Below are 17,137 nucleotides of genomic sequence, written 5' to 3'. Positions count from 1 at the left end.
GTTGGGCTGGGCCATGCGGCCGTGAGAATGTTCTACTGTTGAATGCTTCCCTGTCAGGGTCTCTGTAGAACAGGGGCTGCTCGGAACACCCAGTCTTGTTCTCATCCAGGCCGTGCTCTGGGGATCGCTCCAGGCTGCAGTGTAGTACCCGGGGGGCTGATGAGGGCTGCGGTCCGGTTGTCCTCGGGGTACATGGCTGGGAGGTGATGAAAGACCTGCAGGTAGACAGAGCGATGGCCGGCCGCTGTGCTGCCTCGCACCTCTGCTGTCAGCTAGAAATGGATCCCCTGCCCTCCGGACTAAATTTCCGACTAAAAAAATAAAGGGCGGTTTATGACAGGTTATGACGAGTTGCAGAGAGAGAAGCAGCAAAGTGGAGCCAAGGGCGGGTGATGGGAATGCTGCAGATGTTTGAAAGACAGAGCGAAGGCGGCTTCAAGCGATGGGTGCGAGCAGCAGCACCGGGCAGAGGGGCGGGGGGTGTCGGTGCTGCACAGAGGGCAGCGGGACCCCCGGCATCACCAGGCAGCACTGCGCCTCCGCTTTGATTGTATTTCTTTGATTATTTTATTTTACTATTGCATTATTATTTATTATTTATGACTTTTTTTCCCCGGCTATTCTATTGGGTCTATCTAAACGTCAAGAGAGCCCTTCTCCCTCTTTGCGCCGGCTGTGTGCGACTGAGGGGGGAGAAGGCAATGCCATCAGGTTCCCCACACCTTTCCTATACTTCTCTTCCTCTGGGGACCGGGGGGTGGGTCGGCTGCTGCCCACAGATCACCCCGAGCAAGGCAGGAGCCCTCCTTGCAGCCCTCCATCCTCGGAGCTGTCACGTCGTTAGGAGGATGGCAAAGACTTTATGGAGTCTGTCAAGCGCTCAGCACTTCTGTCTTTAGTGGCATCCTCACACGCAAACTTCGCAGGTGTTAAAAAAATCTCCCGGAAAATGATGATAATAATAAAAACCCAACAAGCTTAACAGCTGTTCAAGGACACTTTAAACCATCTGATGTTGCAGGATAGGGCTACCATCCTAATTCTCCCTGGCAGCTTTTCAGGCTCGTTTCAGTGCCGCTTGCCAATGGGGGACGGCTCAGCCTCTCCCCGCGAGCCCCGCTCGGCGCTGCCGGTTGTCTGCGAGCGGTTTGGCACCGGCAGAATCAGCTCCCAGCTCGGCAGCCGGGGGGGGGGGGGGGGGGGGGGAAGTGCTCGTGTCTGGAAAAAATAATAATAATAAAAAGAGTTTCGAGTGTCAGAGTGTAAATTTAAGAGCTTCAGCCCGGGTAACTTTACGCCGTATGGCAGGTGAGCATCACCCCGGTGACACCAAGGGACATATGACAAGAGAGAGAACAGTTCGGGGACACGCGGGTGTGCCACGACCCGGGGGTGGCCGTGTGCCGAGCAGGACTGAAAGCAAGAGCACAACCACGGTCCCTCTGCCCTCTGCACTGCCCGCCAGCCCCTCCGCTTCTCCATTCCCTTTGGTTCCTGGGTCTTATTCCGGGTTTAGGTTTATTTCTGAAGTGCTGAAGCCTCGGTAACACGAGAGGTTTTCTCTGAAGGACAAACAAACCTCAGCGAAACCCCAGAGCAGTCCGCAGCAACTAGCAGAGCTGCAGCGGTGCCCGCAGAAAGGGTGAAAGTCGTAAGCCTGAACCAGAACCGTGCCAAACCCGGTCAGCAGCACAAGGGCAAACTTCCCACGGGCCGCAGGGTTCGCTCTTATCCTCACTTACACTGAGAAATCCTTCTGCTAAACCCCCCCAAGTTGCTTACTCTTCCGTTTCATGTATAAAGTTACCGAAATCTGACAGATAAAGTCTATACCTTTACCATTCGGGATAAACCCTATAGACCCCACTGCAGAAGATCAGTTAAAAAGTGGTTCTGCTTACATGGATGACTGGAAAAAGACGGGAAAACTGCGTTAATTTAAATCACGGCATGAAGGAAATCGCCATGCAGTAAGAGGAGGAAAAAGGCAAGGACCGAGGCAAGGACATCCACCTCAGTGCTGTAACCTGTATCTGTATTTTCGGGAGCAGGCGGAAGGGCTCGGGAAGCTGTTTCTCTTTTTCTTTTTAAACAAAATAGATATATATTTATTTTTAAGTTTCAGAACGCAATAGATGCGTTGATGGACTGTTGGGTACGTTATATATTCTGCTCTCAAACTCGCAGCCGGGCTTGGGGGGCTGCGGTGAATGTGAGCGTGAAGGTTGGGGCGAGAAAGTGGAGAATAGAAAACCCGAAAAAGTGTTTCTAGAATAAACGAACTGAAGAAAACCCCAAATAACCTGGGGCTGCTGGGAGGATACTGTACCAGTTCCGTACTCCTCGGGCACCCGTGTAACTAAGGAAGGGTGACGTATTTCGGGAGATCCAAGTATTTGCGTCCCGTGTCCAAGGGAAAAGTTTTCTCTTACTTTTGCAGCTACTGATGGTTCGTTGCAGTGTTGCCGTGGAAAGCAGAGCCCGGTCCCATCTCTCCTCACACTGCTAACAAACCGCAGTTTCCCTTTGGTTACCCAAAACTGTTTGAATTCGGGTTCCCGAGCTCCCGAAACATTTACAGCCAAAAAGAGAGAAATAAACCACGCGAAGGAGTATTTGGACTAGGGAGCAATGTGATGTCACTGTATATTGATTTAAAAACACGCAGTACAGACTCTCGCTCGGGTTTATTTGAAAAATGTCGATTAAAAAAAAATTAAGTAAGTAAAAAACGAAAGAAGAGGAAGTGAAATACAAAGGTTTAAAGGCAAAAGGGAGAGGGATTCTATTATGGAGGACTCGGGAAGGGAAAAGCCGCGTGTGAGAGAACCCAGAGCAGTTCGGTGGGGTCGGGGGAGGCGGGCAGCAGCTGGCGGCCGGGGAGAGCCCGGCGTCCATCCCCGTGCTGCAGGGAGAGAGGCATCGCCCTGCCCCGGGCCGCAGCCCTCGGGTAATGAACTCTAGTGTCTGCCTGCCTCAGCCCTGCCCGTCTTCTTTAGCCAACTTGACAAAGTGGAAGAAATATGACATGTGAATTATTAAAGAGGAGGCAGTTGACTCCTAACCTCTGTTGCTTTTTCTCAGAAGCCATTACCTGAGAATTTATCTTGCAGGAATTACAGTGTCTGAAAGCTTCGGGTGAGGCAGCGCGGAGGGAGGGGGGCGCTTGAATGAGAGTTTTGAAGAAATACCGCTGAAAAGCACCGGGTTTCACCTTCGCATTTGCACCACTCAAGAGATGGATAACGTGTTAGAGAAAACAAGCCATCCCTCCTCAGAAGTGGATCAGTTCGCCGCAGGGAGCCGGGGAATAAAATCCGGACTGAATTTAAAACGCCTATCACCACTTAAATACCTTTAAAAGTAGGAAGGTGGAAACGGAGAGCTTTTCCGCGTTAAAGTTTGTCCTTTAGCCCCGTCCTTAGAGTTAATGAGGGCACTTTCTGGGCACCCGATAAATAATCCCCCCTGGTGCAGCATCTACGCGATTTACACACTACGTACACCTGATTTATGTACGATTTCTCTCCCTGCAGAACCGTGTTGGAGTCCTGGGAGGAAAAGGACAAACTTTTCGGGATAGGCTTCAAAGTTTGGAGGACCCGCGATCATCTCTGCACTGTCACACTGTGCCGCCTCAGCAGCGGGCAGAGATGAGGAGAATTATTTCTTGTTCTTTCTTTTCTTTTTTTCTTTTTCTTTTATTTTCCCTCCCCGCAACTCGTGGTTGAGGGCTTAATTGAACGGAGCTTTTTAGTTCATTATTGGTATTTTTTTGATTTGTAAACGGGAAAAACCCACTCTGGATGAGATGCTGGGGGGGATTTTTCCCGTCCTGTGGGCATAGATTTGTATCTAGCGCTGCCAAGCTGGATGTAATAATTGAATCTCTCCCAAATCTTGGTGATAGAGCAGTCAGAAATGACTCCATCTGACAGCAGAGCCATGAGGCAAGTGATGGATACTATTGTCCAAGCCTGACCCTCCATTAACACCACCTATCAGCATCTGTATTCTGTCACCAATTCCCATGCCGGAGCCAAGAGGGGTGACTCTAATATTCTGAGCACATTGAAGGCTTCCATGCTGAGTTCAACCCTGCATCAACTAAATGGGTGGAGAGGATGACCTAAACCTTGCTCTCTCTATCTCCACTCGCCTTATTACCCCTCTCCAATCCCATTGTTTTGCAGGTGCCTGCAATTTGCTCCTTATCTCCTCACTGTTTATGAGGGCTCCTTTTTTTTACTAATACAAAGGAGAAATGTTATTAATATTAATTAACAAAATAAAAAATGAAGCAGTTTGGGGAATCCACCAAATGAATAATCTCATCCCCTAATTGGAGATGAAGTGGGGGGGAAGGAGGTGTAAGAGAAACAGATGACCTATTGGGTGACAGGCACAGGTTGGAAGGGTGACATTTTATTGTAAGCCTCCCTATGAAAGGAAGAAAAGGAAAGGACCAGTCAATTTAATGCAGGGACCAAGAGTGCAAGAGTGTTGCTAAGAGACAGAGATGCTGCTAAAGTTCTGTGAGAAGCTGTACCCTGACCTTATGCAAATGGAGGCTTCCAACTCTTTGTGGAAAGGCTGCAAATTCCACCCACTGTGTCACCAATACCTGGCATCGAGCCTTTTATTCAAATGTTCTCTAAAAACACACACGCAGAGGATGTGACAAAGCATGACACATTTAGGGCTGGAAGGGGGGGGGGGGCAGTGGGGGGAGCGGGAGGGGGAAGGATCTCATGGTGGAAATATCACCCACCCGTACCTCCTCGAGCCTGTCATCTTCCCGAGCTGAGAGATGGACCTAAAGATTCCTAAATTGCCTTAATCCAGACCAATTAAGAGTGATAAACAGCATCAGTTCCTCGTGCATATGAGGGGGTGGGAAACAGCCGAGTCAGTCCAATGTGCTAGATGAAAGATGCTCCTGTGCCCACATCTGTAGCACCCACAGCTGCCCAGTGCTTCTGCCTCGGGTTGTTCCTCGTGGTCATAACGCGGCAAGGTGAAGCAGAGCTTGCCTAGGGCCCGGACCCACGGGAACCCCTTAAATCCAGCAGAATGCAGAGGTGAGATGAGCCCAAACACAACCTTCACCAGAGACTGAAGGTGAAAAGAGGGACTCAGACTTCCTGATATCAGGGTTATTTATTTATTTATTTCCTTTTGAATAATCTCAGTTGCAGACCAGCACCCAGGGCAAGGGATCCTATAAAACCCCCAGGTCATGCCAGCGTTCTTCCTATATTTTAACACCTGCAGGTGCTGCATGTGGGACTCCCTACAGCTCCTAACTCGGGAGCGGAGCCCTGCAGCACAGTAACCCACTCATCCCTCCCCTGCACGGCGCAAATGGCAAGGCTGTGTTTTCCCACGAACTTGTAGATCGAAAAGAAGGGCAGCTTGTGCTCAGGGTGTGAAAAGTGCGAATAGAGTAACGCCGGTCAGCCCCTCTCTAAAACGAAGTGCTCCAAGGGACAGCCGTCCTGGTGGTCCAACTTCACACCGGCTGAGTTCAATACAGTTTCCACGCGATCTGGAAATTATCGGTCTGCTTTTATTGCAGTTTATCCTCGGGGCACTTTTGGGACTTTCGTGGGCAATTTTCCTTTCACAGGAGATAGGATTTCTCTGCCCTGAGCAGCAACTGAGCAGTGACTCAGCTGCAGTTAGTGCATCGAGTCGGTGCCCGATTACTCATCTTTTGGTCGTGCACTGTTTTCTTCTGCTCCAAAGAGGCTCGGAGAACAGGCACGAAGGAAACAATCCAAACAATAAAATGAATATAAAAATGGTAAAAAGAAAAAAAAATAAAATACAAGACCTCTGACCCAGTCGGATACACCTATTCCCCAGTCCCTTTGTGGGGTAAAACCACTTTTCGGGCATCTCCTGCCCTCGGGATGCCCCAGCCCATCTGGAGAACGTGACCCTTCGTTTGCCAGCGACCGAACCCTGACGACAGAAGTGGCCCTGGGAGGGGACAGACGCTTCCTCTGTGCCACCCGAGCTCTGGGGCCGTTCCCAACTCGGCCCCGCGCATCCTGTGCACCCCCCGCCGCGAGTCCCCACGTCCAGGTGGACGCAGGAAATGAATTTACCCGTGCAACTTGCCCAGTAGATTATTATTATTATCTTTTCTTTTTAATAGTAAGACTTCTCATAATGCGCACAAAATTATTAATATTTCATATTAGCAGTGTGTGTATGGTGAACTTTGTAATGGGAAATTCAATCGCCGCTGTAAATATTAATGGAATATGAAATGAAGCCACAGCTTCCATGTAGCACTGACAGTAAAACGGAGTGAACATGTGGTGGCCCTGGGGCAAGATAGGCCTTTCCTCTTGTCTCTCTCGCTTTATTACATTAGCCCGAGCCTCTCCTTACAGTCCTGGGCTCAGAAGCTGAAGTTCACAGGTCAGCCATGACAAATGTCCCTACGTCTCGCCAAACAAGACCCCCTGGCCTTGCCATTACATTTGCCCAACGAGCCCCTGGAGGGTGCTTAAGGGGGTCTGGTGCAGGTAAAGAGCTCTTTAACGCAACTTTCCAAACAGATCAGAGGAGCGGAGGCGCCGGGATCTCCCCCAGGGCTGAACTGCTGGGAGCCCCCTCACCCCTCCCCACGCGTGGGCAGCCCCCGCTCCGTGCTGCGCTTTCCTCCCACGCAGATCCACGGCGGAGAGCGAATATTCCCCAGCTGCAAAGCGCTGGCAGCAGCGCCTTGGAAAGAGTGTCTTTCGAAGGCGTTTTTTGGCTCATCAGCCAATTATTTCAACACTTGGGATAACATCAACCCGGGACTGTCAGCCCGCGGGCTCGTTTTTGTTGTTGTTATTGTTTTTTCCCCCTCTTTCCCCCATTTCCAGGATTTCACTTGTATAAACAGCGCTCACAACAGCTTCCTTTCCAGATTGGGCATTAATCTTCATTTGTTAGGGGGGGGTGCACGTCAGAATTTCCTCCTGCCTTTCCCCTTGGAGGTGTTGGCTGCGCACTGATTTATGCCCCCACCCTCCCTCCCCCCAACCCGAGGTCGGGGCCGTCTCTGCGCCCCGCGGAGCTGCAGGTCTGGGCAGCGCCATTCGGAGTTCAGGGAGAGTGAACCCCGAGTTTTGAGCTGTGCAAACCCGCTGGGGGCTCTGAGCGTGCAGGATCGTGGCCTGTCACGGCGGAGACGTGGCACAAGGAACCGTGCTGATAATTAAACAAGGTGCATTTAGCTGAGTGGAAAGCGGGAAGGTAACGAATAGGAGGGAATTCCAAAGCGCTTGTGTAGCAACCTTTTATTTCTCAGCAGCAAACTTCTTTCACTTTCCCTTACCTGAGAGAAGGAAAACCGATCGCACCCCGATTACCCCACCGCCACCAGCCCCTGCGGCTGTATTCTGTTTCCAAAATTGCCCAGTAATACATCTATACCCAGCATTTTTTTTTCCCCTAGGAAATTCTAATCTTTTATTTTTTGTCAAACCGCATAGAAAAGCATTCGCTTCTCAGCTGCTCGTTCAGCCCGTCCAGTTGTCCGGTGGCTGGGAAATACTGAACCGGGGTGACATCGGGAGGCGAGAGAGGGAGAGCCCCCACTCTCTGACTCCTTCCTTGGGGTGCTCGTCCCAACTGCCCACCGAGGGGAACCAGCCCCAGGGAGCCCCGCTGCCTCCCCAGCTGTGGGACCGCCGGTGCAAAGGGAATAAACCCGAACGCTCATCCCGGCGTCGGTCCGGCCACTTCCACACCGCCTTGTTCTATAATTGCTCCTGTATTTTTTTCTCCAGCACCGCGGCTCGTGTACTTCTTACAGTGTCTGTGGCTTCATTAAAAGCATTCTGTTATATCCCCCAGGAAAATGCAAGCGTCACCTCTCTTTGCCTTTTTAAAAGAGTTGCACTTTCAAAGAATATTTTCCCCCCTTTTTAACTAAAAGAAACAGCGCTGGAGTCAGGTTTTGTAAGTGTTAAATAACTTTCCCAGCGTGTATTAAAGGAAGATTGTATTTTATCAACAGCTGATTGATGCGGCCATGTGATCCTCTCGGTTTGTCTATAGTATCATATTTATTTAACCTGCTGGGGGACTGTGTTCAGGGGCCGCTTGCTCCCGCTGGCAAGAGCACACACATTACACACTACCCCAGGTATTCTGATTGATTGTTCCCACCCCACAGCCTTTGGATCATAATTTAACACAGCAGGTCCTACAGCACAGACGGGGTTTTCGGGAAATACGATGAAGGATTTCTATGAACCAGTACCTCACGAGCACCAGGTTTTCTGAACTAAAAATCTGAATCAGGGAGAGGGGTGGAGGAGCGTTTTGTAACCACAATGCGAGCACTAAACGCCTTTAGCCTCTCCACTAAATGCGAACCCTTCAATTTTAACAAGTTCTTCCTGCAAATGAGCATTTCCTGAGACTATCAGAGCACCTGAGAACAGCTCCATCAGCCACGTCAAATGCTTCACAGCGGCAGTCAATTACATTCGAGCATATTTAAGATGAGCAGAGTCAGACGTTAGTTTTCTCTCCACTCGCTTCAGGTGAAGCAGTTCAGAAACTTATGGCCACCGGCTGCTGTTTGCCCCAGGAAAGAGCTTAAAAGCAGAACAACCTCTTCCCCAAATAACGACCATATGTAAAGCACTGCGCAGCAGATCCGTCCTGCAAACTGCTTAGCGCTCTCAGGGGTGCAGTAAGTTGTGCCAGGTGAGGCGGCTGCTCCCTGTAAGTTGTTCCCCTGTTCCTCGGGCAGGGCGCGGTGCGGGTCTGCTGCTGGAGGAACCGTAACTAAGGTGCTACGTTTGTTTGTTTGGCTATTTATTTAGCGTGTTTCCGCTGCGCAACCCGGAAAACAAACTTTCCCAACTGCTTACGGGCTATATTTATATATTTTTTAAAGGTTAGTATTGTTTTTTCTTTTTATTTTTCCCCTCTCTCCGGCAGGATGCTCTCTGCAAAGAGCCCTCCAACCCCGCTCTCTGTGCCTCGAGGAAGGCTTTCCTCTGCCCTTGGCTGTCTACCGCGCAGAGGCGGAGGGTTCGCAGCTTTGCTCTCTGCTCCCTTAGAACGCCCGGAGTCCTCGCAGGGTACGAGGCCGGGCTGCCCGCGGGGCAGGGGGTGCGCCCGGCGCCGGGAGGTGCCTGCCCCGAGCTGGTACCCCGGGCACAGCCCGGCACCCGGCGGTATTTACCCATGACTCAGGGCCAGGCGAGGGATGCAAAGACTTCACAAGGTGAGGGAGATGGCAAAGGAGGTGCCAGCTAATAGATCGGCTGCCGTTCCGTGGGGCAAAGGAGTGTTGACAGATCACGTTAATCAGTAATTTTTTGTATTTATTTTTATTTTAACTAGTGGGTGCCGGTGGCGGATAGCCTCGTTCGTCGGGCTCGTAACCCTTTCGTGGCTGGGAACCCGTTGCGTATTCCCCTCCTCTTTGGGGAGCCCCTCTTTGCCTGGGCGCATCCCGGGGCATTTCTCTTTTCCACTCTGTTCTTGCCCGGGACGAATTCTATCGATCGCGGTCAGCCGTGCTGGGACTCACTAATGCTGATTTTTGTGGTCCAGACTTCCCTTTGAGAGCAGGTGAATGCCACACCACCTGTTCTGTTGACAAAGTAAAGTAAATCCCACTTAAAAACATGATTCCTAGGCTCTGCGAGAATGAAGCATATATGTTTTCAGGGCTTGTTGGTGCCAGGTCATGTTGACCGATTCTTGAATAGTTGCCATTGTGCCGAGCTTGCAAAAGGAACCCGAGCAAACATCACCCCAGAAAGGTTTGTGGTTTTCCTACACATGCGGGCTGCAGCCTCGCACCGCGCCCTGCTGCTCGCCCAGCCTCTCCCTCCCCTTCCTAATCTCTCCCTTTTAAATTTGTTTTGAAAGAGGGGGGAGGAAAGAAAAAGAAAAACCCTTCATTTCGGGAGGGGGCAGAGGATCAAAGAGCAATGGGTGTTCGCGCTCCTCCCGGGCAATAACGGGGCGAACGTCCCCCGCCTGTAAGGAGGAACGATCGGGAGTGCCCGTCGCCTTTCTCAGTTCTTTCTCCCGTTCTTCCCGGAGCGCAGCGGGGGTTTCACTCCCTGCTGTCCCCCGCGATGCGTTGGGGTCGGCTCGTTACCCCCCTCCCAGAGGAACTTTCTTTAGGAAACAACAACGTTTGTTCATTCCAAGCCTCGGCAAACAGCTAAACTAGTTTACACAGTTGGTTTTGACAAACGAATAAATTGTTTTCTTTAAGTACACCGTCTTAAGCAAGCACACACTTTAACTAGTTTTCCTATGAGACAGCTTTTTACTAGATTGCTTTTTCATTGCGTGGCTATCGAAATGAGATAATGACCAAAGAGGTGGAACCTAATCAGCCTTTTAGTTGAGTTTAAAGAGTCTAGAGGTAGTTTAAAGGTAGCTTTGGTCATGTTTGCTGGCCGGCTGCGATGTTTGCACTACCACGTTATGATGGGGAGAGTAATGTGTTTGATAGATAAGGGAGAGAGGCTAGCCAAAAAGCAAGGTCAGCTGTGATAAGGCTTGACACTTTTACTCATTTTTCACACACTTAAAAGGAAACTTTAAAATATGTAGCAAAAAAAGAAGCAAAGAATCGACATGCTAACAACCATCATAAAAGCAGGATGTTATCAGTCCTTACTTCTTATTTAATTAGCCCCAAATCTTATCATAGTTTGGAACATGTCATGGTATTAAAAACAAAAAACAACAAAAACATTTAAAGTTCTTCTAATTTATTAGCGATCCGGACCATTCTCAAAGCACCGTACCCCTCGTGGGGTAATTGCACATCTTACTCTTTCTTCTAAAGCATCTTCCCGATGCTTTATATTTTTCAAGTAGTGGAAGACAACAGGCTGTAGGGTGAAAAGACAAGTCTGTGTGATCAATAGTGGAGGGGGAGCGTGGAGGGTTTTAGCAGAGGACAGAAATCCAGGGGGGGAGAGCAGAAAAAAACCCTCACAGAGGGGTTAAAATCTCTGCACAATAAAACCACCAGGTACCAATGAAGAAATATAACATGAAATGTAACCAAACAATCAATGGCAAAACTCTCATTAAGTTAAATAAGGCTTGCCGTGACTTGAATGGTATTTTTGAAATATTTGTGTCCAGGAGAACAGATACGTATTATTGATCCTAGATTCTATAAAATGAATTGATTTTTTGCTATATACACAAGAATTCTAAACCAGAATGTGTTATGTTTTTCTTTCAGGAAGCTTTTCTGCCATCTTCAGTTGAAATCTAAGCTACAAGTTGAAGATCAGCCCCCAGCCAACAGCACATCTTCTCGAAACAAATGATTGTTTTCCTCATTAGACAAAGCAATAATGAGGTAATATTTGCACAACTATCTAAAACCAATTTCCAAAAGCAGCTTGGGCTGAGTATACGAAGGCAGTTACACACTTATGTTAAAAATACATATTCTCAAAATGCCCGTGTAACTGCCAGCTAAAATAGACCTGTTGCTTATAGGTGCTGCAGATTTCTTCCCTGAAGCTTGGAAAGTCCTAGAATTTGCCTCTCAGCAGATCTGGGGCTGTGCTTCTGCTCTGAGCCCTTCACCAATGAGGCCTTTGCCCATGTCCAAGGGGCTAGTTAAGGTGTGGGGGGGTTCTCAGGGTTTTAAGAAAGAAAGAAGTCCTGCTGAAGGAAGGGGCCCGCTGCTTTTTTCCTTTTGGAAGGTGTTCTACCCTTGTCCTTGGTTGGTTGGAGCTGCCCCTGAGGAGTGATCTCTGCTTGGGGTCCTCCTCTGTCTGTGAGGATGTTGCTTCTGCCCCAGCTCTGGTGGGATATAGAAAGGAAAAAAAGTGGACTATATGTTCACGAATTTCTCTTGAAATGGTCCCACTCTGAAGAAAAATAGGACCAGAGAGGGAAAGCAGCTATGAGTACAGCTCTGTGTCCTAGTGTCAGGCATGTCAGGCACTAGAGGAAGAAATTTAACTCCAGAGTGTACCCTGTAAGTCTAGGGTATTCTGTGGAGATGGGCACCGTCATTGCTATGGCAAGCATCAGTCCTGAGCGCCCCCAGGTTCTGGTGTGCTTCCAGCTCTGTGGGGAAGGGGACTGATAATGGAGTAGCCCTTGATTCCTACTGCACCCAGAGCAGCCAGATCCCTGAGGATGGGCTGGAAAAGTTCTGGGGGAGCCTAATCTCAGCATGGCTTGCCTGCAGAGCTCGCTGCAACCCTGGGTCACAGTCCTTAAGCAAACACAGACTCACAGCCCATGGCTGGTGCCAGCGGACTGTTCCTATCCAGGTGGGGCTGATACACTTGCACTAATCCCAGAGCTAGCACGTAAGGCACTTCTGAGCCACGTGTGGAACCTATGAACTTTAGGTGTCTAGAATCTTAAAACCTCTTGCACAACAATCCCTTAGGCAATTTTTATAATATCACTCTGGAATATTTGGCTAACTGGAACCACTTGGGGTATATTCCAGATTTCACTGAGACACCTTAACTCTAAAATAAAATGTGAGATTGAGGGCTTTGTTGAGAAGGGGTGGGATGCCCGCTTACAGGCCATGCAGTGTCTCTTTCCCATGTCACTGTTGCTTGGGACAGCTTTTCATACCCGGTGTTTCTTTCTGCTGCTGAGTCCCACAGGTAACAGAATCATTAAGAAGTCCACTAAGATCATCCAGTCCAACCATCAACCCATCCCTATCATGCCCACTCACCATGTCTCTCTGTAAGTAACTCATGGGTGCAAGCTTAGGGCATTGTGCAGGCAACAGTGGATGCAGCTGAATTACAATTTCCATGAATAAAAGGAAGAAGTATAGGAAGCCAGTAATGATTTTCTTCCTATGGAGGCCACCATCTACACTTCTTTTGGTCTCATTTTAATAATCTATATCAGTGTTGTTTTTTAGCTGATTTTAATGTCAACTAGGGATTAATGTGCATTAATTAAATTGACTGTATTTTCTTTAATGAGCACAAAAGGATTTTATGTTAATACTGATGATCCTAATAAGGATTCTGTCTACTTATCTGTATTTTCTCAACATCCTGAAATATTTTATTAGGAAACAAATTAATTTAGTTACTATCACGGGGTAAAAACAGAAGCTATCAGGTGACTGCCAACTGGGTCTGGCGTTAGCAAGCTATGTGACAATTAAGCTGTAAGAACTGCATTTAGCTGCAGAACTGCTCATTGCAATGTATTATTTTGAACAATTTAAGCCTTTTTTTTTTTTAATTTCTTGTTTGGCACTGGCTGACTCTTACCTGGATTTGAAGCCACCATTGAATGAGTATGTGAGTAATAATAAAAGAGATGCTGTCAGTGAGACCTGGGCTAAGGTCTATGCCTGTTCCTTGTTATCAAGCAGGAGACGCAAAGGATGAGCTGGGAGCAGATGCTGGGGTGATCCCAGTAGGTAGACAGGTAGCTACACATGACCCTCTTTCATCTGTGCAGATTGACAATGCAAATTAGTTTCTAAATCGTTAAAAACCTTACAATATAATAACGCTTTTCCATAACAAATGAAAGAAATACATTTATTTGCATGCGTTAATATATCTGTGTCAATATATTTTTATACATTCACAGCTGTTGCGGGCTTGAAAGACACTTGACTTGCTGAGCAAGCATTTAATAAAAAGCCCATGGAAATGTTAATTAATGGTATTTGGTACTAAATGCTCACTTTGATGCTAAAATGTTATGCTGCACAGATTTAAAATTCATGCTGCGTTTTTTGCCCTTGTTACCATCTGCAAATTTCTACCCCACACCCCATTCTCACATCAGGTTGCTGAAATAATTCAATAGTATTATAGCATATGTCAGTAAGAAACAGTAGGGACAGATTCTGATCTCAGCCCTCTTGTTTAACTTTGTTGCTCTCAATTGCATTGTTTTTGCCAGGTTTTCTTATTTATCCTGGTTTTGTTGACTATCCTGCTCAAAACACCCTCAGATCTGCACAGATACGTAGGAAGAGAAAACATGTCTCAAAAATAATTTCCCATCCAGAATTCCAGCAGCTGTCAGCTCCTAAATAAGAGCAGTTCCAGTAATTTCAGAATCAATGTTTTGCTGCAAAAAGTTGCTTCGATGTAATATAGCTTCCAAGTGGAAATGCGAGAAACCTGATGGCTGCTCTGTGCTGGGTTCTGAAGGTCTTAGGGCTTAAAGCCCACCCCAAGCATGGTGTGAAGGGGCTGTGAATCCCACTCAAGGTAATTCTCTTTTCCTGAGCCCTGTGGTGTGGGGAGTGTCAACCAAGACACTGATAGAATTTCTTAGAGCTGAAAAATCATGAGATCTTTAGAAATAAATGCTTTGAAGAAAAAGTGGTTTACTGTTCAAGGGCTTTGATTTTAAATCATGTATAAGTAATTGCTGACATGATAACAGAACTACTTGTACATTTACATTTATCCTCAATTGGACCAAGTTTCCCTGCAAAGGATTTTATGATAACAATTAAATTTAGTAAAAATAATTCATTTGGCTAAAATGTTTCCAAAGGGACCAATTTTCCACTGAAACAGAAACAAAAAATTTCTACTACCTCACAAGAAATCTACAAGAAATCCAATTGTTTTGTGTGCTTGTGATTGTTACTGGACTGTTTGAGTATGAATCTGTTTAGGCTTTCATTTCTTTGTGCTGGCTCTTTATGTTTAGTTCAAGCTTTGAATTGAATGTTTATGTTGGGTCTTAACAACATTTCTGTTTACCTTGTGCCTTTCTTTTCAACTTAACCTTTTCCAACAGTAACTGTAAATTATACAATCAAATAACAGTATTAATTAAAGATATTAGTAGATGACCTATAATTGGTATAAAATGATTACATGAGTTATTGTCAGTTTTGACAATCTGGAGTTGAAACTCCATTTGTAACAGCTCATGCCAGTATTCCTTGGTGTGGTTGCAGTGTATGTTACAGTGAAATATCCCACCATCATTCTAACAGTGTGTACCTCTGGCATAAACATTAATTCTGTGCAGTACATCTAAGTAAATAATCTCTGAAAAGCAGACAGGAAACCAGATCCTGGGCGTACAGTTCTAAGGAATATCAAACAAGAAAAATACAACCAAGTTCTTCCGCCATGGAGCAGATCCCCACTAGATCCAGCTGCAGAGCAGGGCCATGGCTTATCTCTCCATGCCTTCACCATTGGAGTGTTCCCAGAGTGGTAAGTGAGCTTCATAAAATAGAACATCAGACAAAAGTGATCTGTCGTATATTGTTGCAGAAAATGTTTTTTTGGAGAATTGTATTGCCTGTTAGAATACTGCAAAAAGCTTGAATGAGTTGATGTTCCTCAAACAGCATTACTTCTTATACACCATTAAACTCTATCCAAACCAACAAAAATAAATTATTATAAATTATAAATTACTCTGCTGAAGTAGGAAGAGGAACAGTGAGGTGAGATGCAGCTAGGGCAGCATCATTCAAAGACTAGGGCAGCTCCCAAGGTTCACCTCAGCTACTTCTCACAGCCAGCTGATGCTAAACCAATTTTAGAATGCTTCTCCAGTCCAAAGCAATTTTCTTTATTGCTATTGTCCATATAGGTGTCCTCTCTTAAGCTGTTTCTCTAATATCTTCCTTTCCCTCATGTTCTTCCAGGTTCATGAAAACCCATAACATGGTACGTTGCATTGGAAACTTGGCTTGCTCAGTTCCCAGTGACCAACTCTGAACTCTCCTTTCTGGAAACGTGCTGAAAACTTCCTAAGAAAAAGGAAAAAACAAGTCGTCTAACTTCAGGCTGTGTCTCCTTTCCCTCATCCATGAATGAGAGATGCATTCACTCCACAATCTGAGGGTAAGATGTTCCATATTAGACTTTCAAAAGAAGCAGAACTCATTTGCAAATATTTTGCAGGGCTCTTTAGTTCTCTTCAAGGGCACATCAGGCAGAAGTGTCAGCTTGAGAAATCCAGGACTTCTAAGAGAGTAAAACCACAAAGCTCTGATCTGACTATGAATGTTACATTGCATTTCATTAATGGTTTGGCACACGTTATAACAGATGAATATAGAGGGCTTCATCTGTATCTTGGAACCTCTGCACTTCCATTATCATGAAGGATATTTTTAAGGTTGCTGCCTTGGATAAAAGAAGAAAATAACTTTTATTTGTGCAGATATTGCACTAAATATTGGCATGCACATAAATGGAGGATGTAGTCAGAAAATACAGTCCATAAAGATGTAGGGGATGTTGTTCAAAGCACATAAATTTATCCCTTGTTCACATGCATGTATAAATACCTGCATACGAATATCGAGTCTTCAGCGACCAGTCTAGATCATGACCTGATAACAGCAGCTCCTGTGCAGGAGTCCACTTGACAGTTTCCTACGCTCGAAACGCCTCCTTTCATTGCAAACTTAATGAATGCTTTCAAGTGCACAACAAAAATGAGATGAGAGAGTTTGGGTAACCACCTTTTCAGGGAAAACCAACACCTTGAATTAAAGGCATTAAGTATTTGAGCCTCTTCTCAGAATATAAAGCCAATAGTGTGCATCGGGCTACTGAAATACTATAAAATAAAGGAGAGCAGTTCCTTAAACATAGCCTGTAAAACTGCAATGAGATGCTTGCTTCTGATCTGCAGGAGTCTTTGCTTCTCTATATTGCATAGGAAGAAACATTCAGCTTAACCTGTGGGTGCTGCCTTCAGCAATATTTTAGCAATTTGATATTAAAACCCACACCTGCTATTTCTCAGGGCTTTCACTTTCCCCTGATTTTCTTTTTTGGTATATTATTAAACTAAAGAGCAATAGGATTTTTCTTCCCCTTGTTTTGTCCATAAATTGATTTATTTTACAGTGGGTAGTTGCATTACAGTTTTGTGTAAAACATGCTGAACGCTAGAAATGCACTGGCTATGTACCACTTGAAGATTAATCTCCTCTCTGTTTGAGTATCTGAGACAACAGGGCACTCACAGCTGGAGAAGAGCATTCCAGCTACAGGTTTGTCTTTTTAATAGAATGCGAAAGCTGTTGCCAGATTCTTTTTCTTTTATCATGAACATCATGAGAATAATTCATTGTCATTCTACTGTACTTTTCATCCAAAAAACCTCAGAGTGCTTTACAAGC

The 17,137-nt window shown here is 46.4% G+C and overlaps 1 long non-coding RNA gene across 1 annotated transcript; it reads left to right on the top strand.

Moving 5' to 3' along the window:
- The first annotated feature begins 8,657 nt into the window (after positions 1-8,657).
- Positions 8,658-16,048, top strand: LOC107318859 (uncharacterized). The gene is made up of 5 exons (XR_014934141.1): positions 8,658-8,914; positions 11,246-11,365; positions 12,648-12,732; positions 13,924-15,206; positions 15,647-16,048. It is a non-coding gene; the product is annotated as an uncharacterized LOC107318859 (long non-coding RNA).
- The last annotated feature ends 1,089 nt before the right edge of the window (positions 16,049-17,137 follow it).

Source organism: Coturnix japonica, chromosome 14, assembly GCF_054131305.1.
Source record: "Coturnix japonica strain WE chromosome 14, WE-NBRP24, whole genome shotgun sequence".
Lineage (NCBI taxonomy): Eukaryota > Metazoa > Chordata > Aves > Galliformes > Phasianidae > Coturnix > Coturnix japonica.
Note: the sequence above shows the minus strand (reverse complement) of the source record. Positions and strands in the feature narration are given on the sequence as shown.